We start from the raw sequence: 18,626 nt of genomic DNA on the forward strand, positions 1-18,626 counted from the left end.
GGCCATAAAAAAGAATGTAATAATGCCATTTGCAGCAACATGGATGGACCTTGTTAAGTGAAGTCAGACAGAGGAAGACAAATATCATATGATATCACTTATTCGTGGAATCTAAAAAAAATGATTCAAATGAATTTATTTACAAAGCAGAAACAGTCTCACAGACATAGAAAACAAAGTTACGGTTACCAAAGGGGATGGGGGTGGGGGAGTGAGGTAAATTAGGAAGTCTGGGATTAACATATACATACTATTGCATATAAAATAGGTAAACAAAAAGGACCCAATGTACAGCAGAGGGAACTATACTCAATATCTTGTAATAACATACAATGGAAAAGAATATATATACATAACTGAATCACTTTGCTGTACACTTGAAACAACCACAACATTGTATACCTCAATATATACAATGTATAGGTAACTATACCTCAAAAAAAATTTTTTTTTAAAAAGAGAAAAAAAAAAGAAGAGCCAAGACAATTTTAAATAACAGATATCAGGACTATAGTATAAAAGATAAAACAATGGTAAGTGAATGTGGTATTGGCATAACAGTAGACAAACTGGCAAAACAAAATGAAAGACAACAACTAGTTTAGTCTCTTCTCCACATTAAAAAAAATCCAAGTGTGGAAAAATTGTTTTCCTATTTTGAACAGGAATCTTCTACTTATAATTGGGCATTTATTAAAAATTATCAGAAAGTTTTAAAAGCAAACTTTAAAAGTAGGACATGGGCTTCCCTGGTGGCGCAGTGGTTGGAAGTCTGCCTGCCGATGCAGGGGACGCAGGTTCATGCCCTGGTCCGGGAGGATCCCACGTGCCGCGGAGCGGCTGGGCCCTTGAGCCATGACGGCTGGGGCTGTGCGTCCGGAGCTAGTCCTCCACGATGGGAGAGGCCACGACAGTGAGAGGCCCGCATACAGCAAAATAAAAAAAATTAAAAAATTAAAAAAAAAAAAAAAAAGTAGGACATATCTAAATATGCCTGGGAAAATTCACAACATATGTATTAACTTTGTGCTGAGCTTAGATTTGTACTGGGGCCAAAAAAAAAAAGGCATTTCATAGGTTATCTGGTGTCAATCTTCCGACTCTCTTTCAGCAGGCCAGGGAAAGTTCACCCTCAAATGTCAAATTTATTGATACTTACAAACATTCATCTCCTAGTAGACTTTTCTGGCCTATCTTCTGCTCCAAATTTGACTAAGAACTGTGCCATTTTCCCATATCTCTTCATTGCTGCACAATCAATTACTTGCTTTAATAGCAAAAACAGCAAATCTGCAGGCATAGTTGCATTATTTAAAGAGAAAATGACTTTATTTACTGTGAAAATAGTGTATTTATAGAAGTATATTGGTAGTGAGTTGCATCAGAATAGGCAAAAACATGCCTGGCTACAGTACTGTGGCCTCTCTCCATATCAGGCATCCTGATTTAGTTCCCTTTGCCTAGCCTTACCTAACACCTCGCTCCTCCCACTTTTCTTTTTTCAAAAGATACATACTAAGAGATAAGAGAGACTGATGTCAGCAAGATGATGGACTAGAAAACTCTATGCCCTCATTCCTCCATGGAAACACTAAACAAACAACAGACAGATTGAAACAGTTTTGTGGGAGATCTAAAAGGTAGTCAAGGATGTGCAGCAACCAAGTAAATGCCCAATCAATAAAAATCCATATTCAAAATGGTAGAAAACTTCATGGTGTTTTTTCTCACCCTTACCTCAGCCTTCCCTGGCATGGCAGAGTATGGCTGGGAAGAAGTCATGCAATTCTTGGCTCTTCCCCTGGGACAGAAGGAAAAGAATGGATCTTGTTTGCATTGTTCTGGGATGTTGAGGGGCTTCCCAGGAAACTGGTGTCTGTTTAGCTTGACTTAGAGCTCAGAAAGAAATGAAGGCATAGACTGGACATCAGATTGGAGGCCACTGAATGCTGTGGCAATCACTATGGCATGTTAGAGCTACAGGGGGACCGTAGACTCATGGGTGCCTAGGTGCAAGAGATTATGGGGAGAGGAATACTATAGGACACCTAAGGCACCAAGAAGAACAGGAGTCAGATTCTTATTGAAAAAGATATTTAAAAACAGTTATGTATGGGGGAAATTGGGGGAAAAGCACATATACAGGCCGAGGGAAAACTAATGCCTAGAAAAGACCTGAGAAGCCCTTAAGCCTTCACACTGGGCTAATTAGTGGGTCTTCCCTGCATAGAGTCAGTCTACAAAGGCTAGGATAGATGGCTATTTTTTCAAATGTGTTATTTTCAACAAAATATCACAAAGCATACAAAGAAACAGGGAAAGATGACCCATTCAAATGAACAAAATAAACTTCCAGAACCTGACTCTAAAGAAATACAGGCTTTGGACTTACTGAGACAACAATTTTATAACAACAGTCTTAAATATGCTCAAAGAGCTAAAGGAAAAAATGGAGAGAGAACAAAAGGAAATCAGGAAAACAAATACATGAACAAAATGAGACTATCAACAAAGAGCTAGGAATTATTAAAAAAAAAAAAAAACAGAAATTTTGGAGCTTAAAAAGCAATAACTTGAGAAATTCACTAGAAAGGATCAACAAAATACTTGAACAAACAGAAGAAAGAATCAGCAAATTTGAAGACAGAGCACTTAAAATTCTTAAGTCTGAAGAGTCAAAAGAAAAAAGAATGAAGAAAAGTGAATAGAGCCTAAGAGACTTTATGGAACATCATAAATAGGGCCAATATATATATCATGAGAGTCCCAGAAGGAGAAGAAAGAAAGGGGCAGAGAGCTTATTTTGAAAAATAATGACCAAAAACTCCCCAAATTTGAGGAAAGACATGGATATACAAATACAAGAAGGTCAATTAATTCCAAATAGGATAGACTCAAAGAGATTCACATCAAGACACATACTCAGACTGAAGAAAGTTCAAGATAAATCTTAAAAATCTTGAAAGCAGCAAGAGAAAAGCAAATCATTATAAAAAAGTGACCCTCAATAAAATTACCACAGGGTTTCTCGGGAGAAACCTTGTAGACGTAAAGGCAGTGGGATGATATATTTAAAGTGCTGAAAGAAAAAAACTGTCAACCAAGAATTCTATATCCAGGAAAACTGTCCTTGAAAAAATAATAGAGAAATTAAGACATTCCCAAATAAACAAAAAAATGAGGGAGCTCATTACCTCTAGACCTGCCTTACAAGAAATGCTAAAGGGAGTCCTTCAAGTTGAAACAAAAGGACATTTGGCAGTAGTAACCTGAAGCCATATGAAAATATAGCTTTCTGATAAAGGTAAATGTGTGGTTAAACATAAAAATTGGTATTATTGTAATTCTGGTTCACAACTCCACTTTTTATTCTTTTACAGTATTTAAAAGATAAAAGCATAAAAATAATGAGAATCTATGTTAACAGTTATAAAACATATAAAGATGTAATTTGTGACATCAATAACATAAATGGGGGAGTGGAGCTGTAAAGGAGAAAGTTTTTATATGCAGTTGAAGTTAATTTGGTATCAGTTTAAAACAGATTGCTATAACTTTAGGATGTTATACATAATACCCATGCTAAACACAAATATCTATAGAATACACGTAAATGAGAAAGGAATAAAAAAAAGTGTCACTATAAAAATCAAGTAAACACAAAGGAAGGCAGTAAGGGAGGAAATGAAGGACCAAAAGGTATAAGACATATGGAAAACAAATAATAAAAAGGCAACAGTGAGTCCTTCCCTACTTTAAATTTAATTACTTTAAACTTAACTACTTTAAATGTAAATGGAGTAAATTCTCCAATCAAAGACACAGATTGGTAGAATGGATAAAAAAAAAAATCAGGATCAACTGTACGCTGTCTATAAAAGACTCACTTTAGAACTAAGGACACATATGGGTTGAAAGTAAAAAGATGAAAAAAGATATTCCATGTAAATAATAACCAAAAGAGAACAAGGGTGGCTATACTAATATCAGATAAAATTAACTGTAAGTCTAAAACTTATATGAGACAAAGAAGAACATTTTATAACTACAAAAGTTTCAATTCAACAAGAATATATAACAATAATAAACACATATGCACTAAACATTAGAGCTACTAAATATATGAAGCAAACATTGACATAATTGAAGGGAGAAATAGACAGCAACTTAATAATAGTTGGAGACTTCAATATCTCATTTTCAGTAATGGTTGGAACAATCAAACAGAAGATCAATAAAGAAACAGAGGACTTGAATGTCATTATAGACCAACTTGACCTGACAGACATATACCAAATACTCCACTCAACAACAGCAGAACACATTTTTTTCTCAAATGCACATAGAACATTCTCCAGGATAGATCATAAGTTATGCCACAAAACAAGTCTTAATAAATTTTAAAAGATGAAAATCATACAAAGTATCTTTTCTGATTGTAATGAGATGAAACTAAAAATCAACAGCAGAAGGAAAACTGGAAAATCCACAAATGTGTGGAAGTTAAACAACACACTATTAAACAACCAATGGGTCAAAGAAGAAATCACAAGGGAAATTAGCAAATATCTTGTCTCAAAAGAACATGAAAACACAACATATCAAAATGTATAAGGTGTAGTGAAAGCAGTGCTAAGGGGGAAACTTATAGCTGTAAAATGCTTACGTTAAAAAGAAAGATCTCAGATCAACAACCTAAATTTACACCTTAAGGAACTAGAAAAAGAGCAAACTAAACCCAAAGCTAGCAGGAAAGAAATAATAAAGATTAGATCAGAAATAAACATAACAGAGGGTAAAAAAACATAAAATCAATGAAACCAAGAGCTGCTTCTTCAAAGATTAACAAAATTGACAAACCTTAAGCTAGCTTGACTAAGAAAAGAGGAGAGGAGAATCAAATAATTAAAATCAGAAATGAAACAGGGTATATCACTACCAATTTTACAAAAATAAAAAGGATTATAAGAGACTACAGTGAAGGATAGTATGCCAACAACTGGATAATCTAGATGAAATGGACAAATTCCTAGAAACATACAACATATCAGTACTGCATCAGGGAGAAATAGAAAATCTGAACAGATCTATAACCAGCAAAGAGACTGAGTCAGTTATCAAAAACCTCCAAGCAAGGAAAAGCCTAGGGTCACATGGCTTCACTGGTGAATTCCACCAAACATCTTGAAAAAACAAAGTTAGAGGTCTTACACTTCCTGATCTTAAAACTTATTACAAAGTTACAGTAATCAAAATGGTGTGTAATGGCATAAAGTCAGACATATACATGAAAGAAATAGAATAGAGAGTGCAGAAGTAAACCCTCACATACACGGTCAAATGACTTTTGACATGGGTGCCGAGAGCAATCAATGGGAAAGAACAGTCTCTTAAAGAAATGGTACTGGGAAAACTGGATATTCACATGTAAAAGAATGATGTTGGATCCCTACCTTATACTATATACAAAAATTAACTCAAAATGGATCAAAGACCTAAGTGTAAAATCTAAAACTATAAAACTCTCAGGAGAAGACATAGAGGAAAAGCTTCATGGCATTGTATTTGGCAATGATTTCTTGGATATGACACCAAAAGCACAGGCAACAAAATAAAAAATAAACTGAACATCAAAATTAAAAACTTCTGTGCATCAAAGGACACAATCAACAGTGAAAGGCAACCCAAACAATGGGAGAAAATGCATATCAAAACCACAGTGAGATACCACCTCACACTCATTAAGATGGTTATTATCAAAAAACAAGTGTTGGCAAGGATGTGAAGAAATTGGAATCCTTGTGCATTCTTAGAGGAATATAAAATGGTGTACTTACTATGGAAGAAAGCATGGTAGTTCCTCAAACAATTAAAAGTAGAATTAACATATAATTCTGGGTATATAACCAAAAGAATTGAAAGCAGGGTCTGGAAGAGATATTTATACACTCACATTCATAGCAGCATTATTCACAATAGCCAAAAGGTAGAAGCAACCAAAGTGTCCATCAACAGATGAATGACTAAGAAAAATGTGGTATATACATACAATGGAATACTATTCGTCCTTAAAAAAGAAGGAAATTCTAACATATGCTACAATATGGCTGAACCTTGAGAACACTATGCTAAGTGAAATAAGCCAGTCACAAAAAGACAAATACTATATAATTCCACTTATATAGGGTACCTAGAGGAATCAAATTTACAGAGACAGAAAGTAGAATAGCCATTGTCAGAGGCTAGGGGAAGAGAAGATTGGGGAGTTATTGCTTAAGGGTGTAGAATTTCACCTTTACAACATGAAAAGAGTTCTAAAGATAGATGATCATGATGGTTGTACAACAATATGAATATACTTAATGCCAGTGAACTTAAAAATGGTTAAGATGATAAATTTTGTTATGTGTATTTCACCACAACTAAAAAATTAAAATAGAAAAAATATTATGATACATGCGAAAAGGAGGAGGAAAACACAAAAGTAAAAATATCTTAGTACAATGATATAAATTTAGGGGGCATTTTATTATGACAAATAATTGAAAATAATACAAATTTCTTTCCTCTACAAAAACCAATTATATTCTAAGTATTTTTAATTGCTTATATGCATTTTCCATTTGTTATTGTGATAAATATATTTATAAACTTTGCTTAATATAATGGAAAACATTTAAATTTTCACACCAAAAATAAAGTTTTGGAGACACTTTTTAAAATAAAAATTTTATAAAAATCTCGGAAAAAAATCTGAAAATTTTCACTTTTAAAAATAAAAAGACAAACTGATTTCAGAGTTTTCTGAATTCTTAGACATATACATAAACAAATGTGTATTAAAACTAATTAAAATATCTGGTTTCAATATATTCTGCCTATTTCCACTACAATATGCTTTTACTTATGATTTGATCCTTGTACTAGTAAAAACATTGTCTATCAGTGGGATGTCTGGCATGAGCTATAGCTAGCAAGGCTGATATAAATGGGAATTCGTGAACTGATGAATATAGCTCTATAGATTATAGAGAAATACTATTTTAATGATTAGAGTAGAATAAAAGAAGATGTTAAACTCTCAAAGACTGTAATACATTTAGCTTAATGTTATTTTCAGACCACAAAAGTATTACAATAGTCACTCAGAAATTTGGGACTAGTCAATCTATAAGCAGTAAATCTGTTAAAAGCCTGAAACAGATGAATAATCTTTGATTTCCATACTCCAATAATGTTAATAAACTATCTTTCAAAAAATTAAAGTTAAATTTAGACTGCAATGTAGAGCTCTTTTTCAGAATATGCAGTGAAGTTTAGTAAGGGAGAAGACCTCTATGAAAACTGAGCAGTGATTTCTACAGACCATATAGTATGCCTGGTGGGAAAGCTTCTCATCTGAGCTGCCCTTCTAAGCGAGGGTAAAGTCTGAGGTGACCTTATTTTAGGAATTTCATTAGGTGAAGATTTGTCTTCATCTTTAGACGAGATAGCATTGTTTTCATCTTCAAAGGGATCTGAGGTAACTCCATTTTGAGATGGGGTAAAGCTTCTAGCATTTTTATAAAACGAAGAAAATCCAACATTATGGAGAACAGGGAAAGTTACTCTTTGAGAGGGATGATGTTGCAACATAGCTGGAGAATTATTTCTACTGCGACTTTGAAAAACAGGATGAAAGGAATTGTTCCTTAACTGCTCTCTTTCTTGAATATCACTGGCAACTCCATGTTGTTGAGAGGAATAGGAAGTAATAGTTGGAAGAGTAAGCATGGTCGCTGCGCTTTGATAGATGCTAGCAACAGTGTTCCGACAGGCTGAGGAATTAGCATTTGTTTCAGAATTCATAAAATATTTAGTGTTATATTCAGGAGAACAAGAGCTTATATATTTTCCAGCATCAGTAATACTCAAGTTTTTAGAAATAAGTTCAATTTCATTTGGATTAAATATGCATTGACTTCTTGGTTGAGGACCAAAATTACTAGCACTCTCATAACAGGAAATTATATTTAGTTTTGGGGCAGAGAAAAGACTTCTGGATCTAAAGCGAAAATGTTCTGAGGGCGATTTTAAATCACTGAAGCTTCTTTTTTCTTCAGAATCAAAGTTAGCTCTACTTTGTCCACAATGAAGGGAAGCACTGCTTTTCTGAAATTTAGCAAATAAAGAATGTCTTCTTCCAAAGAAAGATGAGTAAGATGTATTTGATGAAGAAGAGGCCATTTGACTTCCTCTAGGTGAACTGCCTCTATGCATGAAAGGAGGATGCGCTGTTTTAAAATCAAGAGATTCTGGTGGTTGAATCATAGAAGAGGCTCCAGGGTGCAGGGGGTCTGAAGAAACTTGATATGCAGGACATTTTGGTTGGAAACTCTGGTCCTCTTTGCAGCAGCTAGAGTGAGAAAAGTGTCAAATGAGGAAATAAAATAGGGAGTACAGGTGGAAACCTGCCAAGCCTCCTGAAGAATAATGGCCACCTTATCAATATGGAAACAACATAAGAAATTAAGACAGCTGAAGTTGGTAGCCACATAGATGTATCCAAAAGAATGCCTAAGTCTAAAAGGTTATTTCTAACTACCTACACAGTACCTGCCCACTATATTAAACCTTGGGAAGATAAATTGAAAGACTCAGGGAAGCAGGCACAAAGAAAAGTAAGGGAAAACATATGAGAAGGCACCGAAACAAAAGGATTCCCTCAAGGTAAAGGTAGAACTTCCCTGTTTTGAAAATAATTAAGTTATAATATCTGTTTGAGACTATTAAACTACTATATTTAAAGGGGTTAATAAGTACAATAAATTTATACCCTGCTGACTAACACATTTTAAAATATTAACCATGGATAAAGCAGAACCTCTCTGGAGAGAATATTTCAGATAAATATCCAGATATTCCAGATATTCAGTTATTGTAGGAAACTAAAGGAAACAGTAAAGCTTGGTTTATGAGTATTTCAATGTTCTTTAGCACATGAAACATATGGAGAAGTGTTTTTTTATTTTTAAAGGCTTACCTTAAGCATTGTCCCATACTGAATTTAATCCAAAGTAAATCTCTCCCTTCCTTTCTAAACCATCATCTTTAAGCCATAAAATGCCCTGTGTAAGTGGAACAGGTTAGAAGCTGAATGCTTAAGCTGCATGTAGAACTAACATGGCAATAACACAGAATATGATGATAGCAGATTCTAGAATCTAATGACATCAGTTTAGAATAAAATTGTTCTGTGGCTCATCTCTCTGAAAAGCTGCAATTCATGTGACTGTGGAATGTGTATTCTAACTTCATTATGTTCAAGGAGACAGCCAACAAATCAAGGGACAAGGAAACAGCAGGATGGAAGCAGTAACATATGTGATCTCTGTACAATCCTTTACTTGGAACTCTCTAACTGGCTGCCCTCCACACCCCTAGCCTACTCACTCATTCTTCTTTCACCTGAACACTTTCTACCCCAGGGTTTTACATCCTCCCGTGATATGGAAAAGTTACTGTTACACACTTTGGTCTGAAGATATATTAAAAAGAAAGAAAGAAAAAAAAAGCCTAAATAGCAAATGTCACTGCCCCCCAAATGAAACAAGCTAAATTTACCTTGGCAGTAAAGCATGCCATCTGATTACATGGGTCACTTGCACAGATTATGGAGATCCGCTGTGCCACTGTTTATAACCCCTTGAATCAACTTAAACCATTTTAAGACAAGATTAACAGAGCTATTAGAAAAGGAATATTGCCTTCTCCTTTTCCAAAACAACTTGGAGAACTGTCTATATAAGAGGTATATGTGTATAGCCACCTATGACATAAAACATACCCTCAAATATATATATTTTAACTTCTCAATATCCTGTACACCCTACTACAACCCCCTGTTTTTGTTCCCTTTCTAACAACCTTCTTTGGGAAACCCTTGAACAAATCCCCCTTCAGAGGCTGAAAGCTCTCTAATTCTCACCATACAATCGTCAGTTTGTAATTTGATTTTACCCAACATACAAGCTAATGAATTAATCTGTTCCTGTTTCATGGCTGCTGGCAGAAGACACACGATTCTTGTGTAAGAGACCGAGGACTTTATTACTCACAGCAAATTAAGCAATGTGATCACCAGCTTATTTATGTTGGTTCTCCTTGACCTCAGGACCCACAAGGGCAACGCATAGGGCCCAGACACTCTTACATTCTCAGTGAGCTGCATTTCAAAGAAAGCAACACTGAGCTTAGGGAATCCCCCTCTTTTATAGCAAGCAATAACCAAATCTGCTGTTGGTCCAGAAGGGAAACATTACCTTATTCCTCAAGGCTTCTCACCACAAACCAGAGAAATGGCCTGGATAAAGAGTGGCTACACAGACCTTACCCCCTTCACAAAAATTAACTCATATTGGGTCACAGACCTAAATATAAAATGTAAAACTATGAAGCTCCTAGAAGATAACATAGGAGAAAATCTAGATAAATTTGGGTATGGCAATGACTTTTTAAATACAATACCAAAGGCATGATCCATGAAAGAAATAATTGATAAGTTTCTGCTCTGTGAAAGATAATGTCAAGAAAATGAGAAGCTACAGACTGAAAGTATTTGCAAAATATATATCTGAAAAAGGACGGTTATCCAAAATATACAAAGAACTCTTAAAACTCAACCATAAGAAAATGAACAATCTCATTTAAAAATGAGCTAGGGGCTTCCCTGGTGGCGCAGTGGTTGAGAATCTGCCTGCTGATGCAGGGAACACGGGTTCGAGCCCTGGTCTGGGAGGATCCCACATGCTTCGGAGCAACTAGGCCCATGAGCCACAACTACTGCGCCTGCGCGTCTGGAGCCTGCGCTCCGCAACAAGAGAGGCTGCGATAGTGAGAGGCCCGCGCACCGCGATGAAGAGTGGCCCCCGCTTGCCACAACTAGAGAAAGCCCTCGCGCAGAAACAAAGACCCAACACGGCAAAAATAAATTAATTAATTTAAAAAAAAATGAGCCAAAGACCTTAACAGATACCTCACCAAAGAAGATATGCAGATGGCAAATAAGCATATGAAAAGATCCTTCACATCATATGTCATTAGAGAAATGTAAACTAAAACAACGAGATACCACTACACACCTATTAGAATGGTCAAAATCCAGAACACCGACAACACCAAACACTGGGGAGGATGTGGAGCAACAGGAACTCTCATTCATTGCTTGTGGGAATGCAAAATGGTACAGCCACTTTGGAAGACAGTTTGGAGGCTTTTTACATAACTAAACATACTTTTAACCATACAATCCAGCAATCAAGTGCTCCGGTATTTCCCTAAATGAGATGAAAACTTATGTCCACTCAAAAACTTGTACATGGATGGTTACAGCAGCTGTCTTCATCATTGCCATAACTTGGAAGCAACCAAGGTGTCCTTCAGTAGGTGAATGGATAAATAAATTGTGGTATATCCAGACAATGGAATATTATTCAGCACTAAAATGAAATGTGCTATTAAGCCATGAAGAGATACGGAGGAAACTTAAATGCACATTACTAAGTAAAAGAAGCCAAAACAGGCTACATACTATATGATTCCAACTGTATGACATTCTAGAAAAGGCAAAACAGTGGAGACAGTATAAAGATCAGAGGTTGCCAGGGGTTTGCGGGGAGAGAGGGATGAATAGGCAGAGCACAGAAAATACTCTGTATTATACTGTAATAGTGGATACATGTCATTATACATTTGTCCAAACCCACAGAATGTACAACACCGAGAGTGAACCATAATGTAAACAGTGGACTTTGGGTGATTATGATGTATGTATCAATGTATGTTCATCAGCTGTAACACATGTACCACTCTGGCTGGAGCTGTTGATAATGGGGGAGGCTATACATGTGTGAGGGTAGGGATTGTATGGGAAATCTCTGTACTAACCCCTCAATTTTGCTGTGAACTTAAAACTGCTCTAAAAAAGTAAAGTCTCGGTTTTTTAAAAATTAGGGGAAAAAACGGGTGGTCAGGGCCTTACATTCTTGATTCTTGGCATACCTAGCAAGATGTGTAAGCGAACAGGAAGCCCAAGGAGGACTGTCTCTCATTATAGCAATCTATTATTTGCTTCCCTTTCTTGTTAGATTATTGTCTATTGTTCCTAAGTCACATTAAGGTTTGTGAGTACCTTTTCCAAAAGGACATCTTTTGCAACTGAAGCAATGGATTATATAATGCTTATAAAGTTTCTATTAAAAACTTCTCTTTCCAAAAGTAGACCAGTTTGTTGTTTAACATTCCCACTAAAGGCCTCTAAAAGAAGCACTTGCCCACTGAGCTACCCCAAAGGAAATGATGAAGTTATGACAAGATCTCAATGCTGACAAATACTTCTGCCCAAAGGAGGTAATGAACGAGGTCAGATCGCTCCCCTCCTCACCCCATTGAATAAATCTACAATTATCAATTAAAAGAAAGTGTTTAGGTGTGCATGTCTGGGGAGTGGGGAAGGTCCAGATCTGCACAGGCGTTTGAAAGGAAAAGAAATTGCATACTAGCATGAGTAATATTTAAAGGTTTTGCAATATTTTTCTGGATAGAGTACTTATCTAAATCTCTAATCCTAAAATCACCCCCTCATTGCTTATTTTTAAGAGAACCTTAATTAGACACAGCCCAAAAGAAGTTAGTAAACTGTCGCAACAGTAAGCATTTAAAACACGCTTCTCCTTCAATCCCTTCCCGATTCTCTTTCTTCTATCAATTCCATGTTCCCAGGTACCTTCTGCATTCATCATGTCCTATGGTTACCTAAACCTCTTCCTTTTTTACCTCAGCCGCTCTATTCCCATCAAGACTAATACCTCATCATTATATTCCTCACTATGCCTCAGGGACATCTTATTTATCTATAACTATAATTGCTAGTAAGTAAAATTATAATCCTGTCATGATATCTCAGCTGAAAGTTAGAAAATCTTCTAGAACAAAGCTTCTCAAACTTTAGGGTACATCAGAGTCACCAGGTGAGCATTTAAAAATACAGATTCCTGGGCACAATGCAGAATCCCAGAGATTCTGATTCACTAGGTCTGGGGCTGGTCTTGAGAATGCAAATTTCCATCAAGCTCTCAGACTAGGTGGGATATGGATGCTGCTGGCCCACAGACCACACTTTGAGTAGCTCTGATCTAGATCATCTTGATAATAAACAAACCCTAAAGTGACGGTTAAAAGGAACCTCACAGCAGCTTCCTACCTGAGCTGGAGTCCAATAAGGACAAGGACAGTGAATGGTATCAGGACTGAATGTCCCTCCTTTATTGGTGCCTAGATGCTAAGTCCCTTTAGGGACCTAGCTTACACTTGACGAGAAGTAAGAGGGAGGAAGAAGGGGGAACCCTGAATGTAACATAATCTTTAACACAAAATAACTAGCTCTAAACTAGAATTGACAGAGTTAACTTGAATTGGTACATTCAGATTTTTCCACATCAGCCAGATTTTCCCACACCAGCGATAGTGAGCTACTCTGAATTCAGTTATAAAGTACAGTTACATGTTTAGCTGATCTGAGTGTAGTGAATGTAAATTATTCAATCTATTACATGATATGAATGATAGTTATTTGTATATTTACCAAATATACCTAATTACGCAAAATAACAATAATGTTCATCACTAAATTACCACCAGGTTAATTATTTTCTTTCATTACAATATTAAACTCTAACCACATAGGTTCACTGTTTGTAGTTACTCAGATAGCATGATTATCTATGTGATTTGAAAGGTAGAAAAAAAATATGGCTTGAAGATCACCAAATAATTTCATAGGTTATTTCTATAATTTCCTTATCCACTATTAGTTTCTTTTAAAAGAAAGGTTAATAAAAGTAACTCACTAGGGGCTTCCCTGGTGGTGCAGTGGTTGAGAATCTGCCTGCTAATGCAGGGGACACGGGTTCGAGCCCTGGTCTGGGAAGATCCCACATGCCGCGGAGCAACTGGGCCCGTGAGCCACAACTACTGAGCCTGCGCGTCTGGAGCCTGTGCTCCGCAACAAGAGAGGCCCCAACAGTGAGAGGCCCGCGCACCGTGATGAAGAGTGGCCCCCGCTTGCCACAACTAGAGAAAGCCCTCGCACAGAAACGAAGACCCAACACAGCCCAAAATAAATAAAGTAATTAATTAATTAAAAAAAAAATTTCCTCATTCTGACTTCTGCCAACTCTGCTTTACTGTCTTAAAAAAAAAAAAAAAAAAAAAAAAGTAACTCACTAGACAGTAGTTACTAAATACAGTCTAGTAAAGAAACAGTACATAGTCAAGGGTTTGAACTGATCTAATAACAAACAGGAAGTAGTTTTTAAAACAATAGAAGCAAAAAAAAATACACATTTTAGGTCAAGAAGTAAACACAGATGTGTTCCAGCAACATTAGAAGACTTATTTCCTTATCTATACACTCGACATCCTTAGCCTTTTGCCTCTCTATCACACTCACCCTGCAAGTCTCCTAATTTGAATCAATTAAGCCCTCGACTCCTCCACTTCTATATATGAAATGCCAAGAACTAGTGAAAAGATGCACGCTACAGTGCAAACTGGTATACAGTCTTGAACCTCAGTTGGAGCAACAGTCTGCAGGGTAATCCTTACCCATGTTCCTAGTTAATGTCCTCTTCCACTCCCCACAATGTCTCTTCAGTACTTTCTTTGGTCATGTGTTCATTCATTTATTAATATAAATATGTAACGATCATCAGTAATGTGTCAGGCACTGTGCTAAGCACTGCAGACATCACAGTGAACACATCAGTGCAGGCTCTTAAGAAGGCCAAAGCCCTAAGACTTGGAAATTGACAGAGGATGGGAGAGGATGGTGGTATGGGGAAGAGGGGAGTCAAGAATCTCAATCTCCGGGCTTCCCTGGTGGCGCAGTGGTTGGGGGTCCGCCTGCGGAGCGGCTGGGCCCGTAAGCCATGGCTGCTGAGCCTGTGCTCCACGGTGGGAGAGGCCACAGCAGTGAGATGCCCGCGTACCGCAAAAAAAAAAAAAAGAATCTCAATCTCCTTCCTCACATGCCTCAGTGTACTTTCCCCTCCATTATAGAAGATGACCTACGGTCCTTCCCTGAAAAAACTAGGGTGATAAGGCAGGAACTCTTTCAGCTTCTGGCCCTTACACCCACAAAGGCATCTACCCCATATTTCACAGAATCAAAACCACCATCAACTGCAAGAAAGGAAAAAATGTTGCCAATTAAACTATGACACAGTGATATGATCTATTAATTGGTGGTAAGATACATCTTGACTTAGGAGATGTTAAAATGTGAAAGAAGGTTCATCTTATAATCAGTGACATATAGTATGTCTGACCCCACACACTCCTCCTTAGGTTAGGTTAGGCCTTCAAGGGCACTCAAATGGAACTGAGGTGACTGTTATGGTACTTCGGTAGCCAGGCACCTTGGGAGGTAAAGTCTGAGTTCTGCAGGCACTTCACACACATATTGGCCTTATCCCCCCTCCCTTTATCTCCTAGGATAATGTTTTTAGAGCACTCTGACACCTTGCACTTTCTTAACTGGGGATGAGGAAGAAAAGAGGCAGTGTAGCACGGTGCATAGACTCTGCCCTTTACCAAGGAATTACCTAATCTTTCCCAGACTTATCTCTAGAATGAGGATAATAGTATCATCTTCCTTAGAGAGTTATTGTATGGATTAAAGGAGATAACGAATATAAAACATTTAGAACAGGATCTGGAACAAATTTTTGATGGAGTTGACTTTCATTTTCTTCTGTAATATCTGTGCACAGAACTGGGATCTTTTTCTTTCCCTTATATGACACATAGAATTACTGTAATATTTACTGCATTGTACCTATTGGTCCTGGGCATTGGAGAGGGCACTTAAAGATCTAAGTTTTATCGTTGGTCCCAAGAATCAGGGGCACCCAGATTCACCTGTGGACTCACTAGTAAGAGGAATGAACATAGTGCGCTTCAAGTTGTGAACAAAGCACAAGAAGCAAGATCACTAGGTGAGGCTTCTATAGACAAATGTCTCCAAATTGGAGGCAAAAGCCAAGAGAATGTAAGTTCGACAGGTGCAGGGACTTGTTTGTTGCCACTGCACCACCTACAAGAGTGTAGCTCATAGTCAGTGGTCAATAAATATTTATTTTAGAAATGAATGATTTTGCAAGCTTGTACTACCTGTCTTTCTTAATAACCCACTGGTTACTATATATATAAACGTTATGGTAATAGAAGCACTGACCAGGAATAGTGTAATGTAATGTAATAATGTAATGTAGAATATGGCTTAAGCTATGTAACATTTTTTCCTAAGCTAGAACTATCTTACTTGGAGTGGGAGTTTTAGAGATTTTATATTGTCAGTTTCCATTTTTACCAAAATACTATCTTGAGGTTAATAAAATTTCCCTGGAGTCTACAAGTGATACTGTTCTCTTTCTTCAACATGTTAGCTCAATACCTAAGCTTGTACTGCTGCTAACAGGGTCAGGCCACACCTTGTTTCATGGGTTATTTCCTTCATTTCCCCTTTGTCTTCATTTCTGACTTAATTCCTCTCTGGTATTTTTACTCACTCTCTATATTGGCTTCCTCTCCGCAGCCTAAAACTATGCTCAAGGGCCCCCCCCCCGCCAAGCCCTCACCCCAGCTTGAAACAGGAGGGTTTAGCATCTGGCTCTAGGATGCAAGAGTACCCCGCACTTATTGTTTGTTCTTGGCCTTTGGGGCTCTGGTTGAAATAGACTGAGAGTATCCCTCTTTAACATTGTGTCACATTTTGTTAAAACTGTTTTACTTGTGAGCCTTTATCTTATGCCCCTGCTGTATTTCAAGAGCCTGTACAGTACCTACCACAGAGAAGACACTCTCATCAAATGAATAAAAGGGACTTCAACTGTTAGTGTTACCCTTCCTTTACTATTATTTTTTTTAAAGAAATTCTTAGAAGAAAAGAGCTAAATGGCAAATAAACTATGAAAAGCTGCCCAATCTTACTAATGCTCAGGGAAATGCAAACTGAAATAATGATTACTTACCACATCATCACCATCAGGTTGGCTAAAACTAAAATGTCTGATAATATAAGAATTTGTATGGAAAAATAAGAATTCTCATACACTGCTTATAGGATTGTAAATTGGTATACTCTGAAGGATAATTAAGTAATAGAAAATAACAGTGTATTTAGTCTATAACTCAGCAATTCCACTTCTAAGTATATACTTTCAAATTATTCCACATGTACATAAGGAATTATGAAGAAAGGTGTTCAATAAAGCATTGTTTATAAAAGCAAAAAAATGGTGACCTAAATATCCATCAATAGGGAACTAAATTTTTTTTTGAATTTTTTTTATACAGCAGGTTCTTATTAGTTATTTATTTTATACATATTAGTGTATATACATCAATCCCAATCTCCCAATTCATCCCACCACCACCACCCACCCCCCCAAGAGGGAACTAAATTAAGGCATATTATTCATACAATGGAATGCAACATAGCAACTGAAAAGAGTGAAATAAGTTTACATATATCAATATGGAAAAATTTCCTTAAAAAGTTGATGCATAAGCAAATTACAAAGTGTTATGTACCCTACAATGCCATTTACGTAAAATTTTAAAACCAAAGACCATTTATTCATTGTTTATGTAAACAAGTGCATGTAGGAGTGCATTAAAACTTTCAAAGGAAGATTGCACACCAACTTCAAGATAATGGCTACCTCTGAAATGAGTACAAGAGGATCTCAATTGTATGTGTAGCGTTTCATTAAAAAAAAAAAAAAACCTGAAACAAAAAAATTTTTTTTGCAAATTTTTACTTTTACAACATGAAGGGATACAGAATCACCACCACATCCTGAATATCTGAATTTGTCTTTCTCTCAAGGCCTTGAAAAATTGAAGTTCAACGCTAAGCCTGACTTGGAGGAAGTAGATAGTGGTAAAAATAAAAATGTAAATGAACAAAAAGCAAAGTCTATATTTTGGCTCATGAAAATTAAAGTCTAAGAAGTTTTAAATAAAACCTCAAAAACCTGTATCTGTCTGTGGTCTTGCTTTCATGACCATCTTCTATTATTTATAAAGTAATATCATCTAAGGTACTAGGTATTACGGCTTGTATTGTGCTGGTGCTCTTTGTGGGTAGATTTCTGGGGTTTCTTTTTATTTTCTTTTCAAATAATCAGCAATGTGTCTGTTGATACTATCTGAAGGTTATCATGTGAACTTAATACTAAAATGAAAATACCAAGTCAAGAAAAAAATCAAGAAGGCCCATAAGGTGCTATACAACCTTGCTCACCTAACAGAATTATCTAATTTTCAAACTCATGTATTCTCTTAAAGCCCACATGAAATGGAAGAGCAATGAATTTTATTATGGGGTAATACTTTAACCTAAACTGGAATAAGATTTAACTTCTGAAAGGGAGGTTTCTGAAGCTTTATATACCATTGTGATATAAATAACACTTTTAAACCCATGGTTTGATAGAGCAATATAGCTAAAAGGTTGACAGAAGAAAGAAAATTGGGCAGCTTAAAAAAGAAAATGAACTAAAAAGTTTTCAGAAATAGGGAAA

At 36.4% G+C, this 18,626-nt stretch overlaps 1 protein-coding gene across 1 annotated transcript in view; it reads right to left on the reverse strand.

Moving 5' to 3' along the window:
• Positions 1-18,626, reverse strand: part of RMDN2 (regulator of microtubule dynamics 2) — a 77,819-nt gene that overhangs the window by 54,754 nt on the left and 4,439 nt on the right. The window lies entirely within an intron of this gene.

This window comes from Lipotes vexillifer, unplaced genomic scaffold, assembly GCF_000442215.2.
Source record: "Lipotes vexillifer unplaced genomic scaffold, Lipotes_vexillifer_v1.1 scaffold278, whole genome shotgun sequence".
Classification (NCBI taxonomy): Eukaryota; Metazoa; Chordata; class Mammalia; order Artiodactyla; family Lipotidae; genus Lipotes; species Lipotes vexillifer.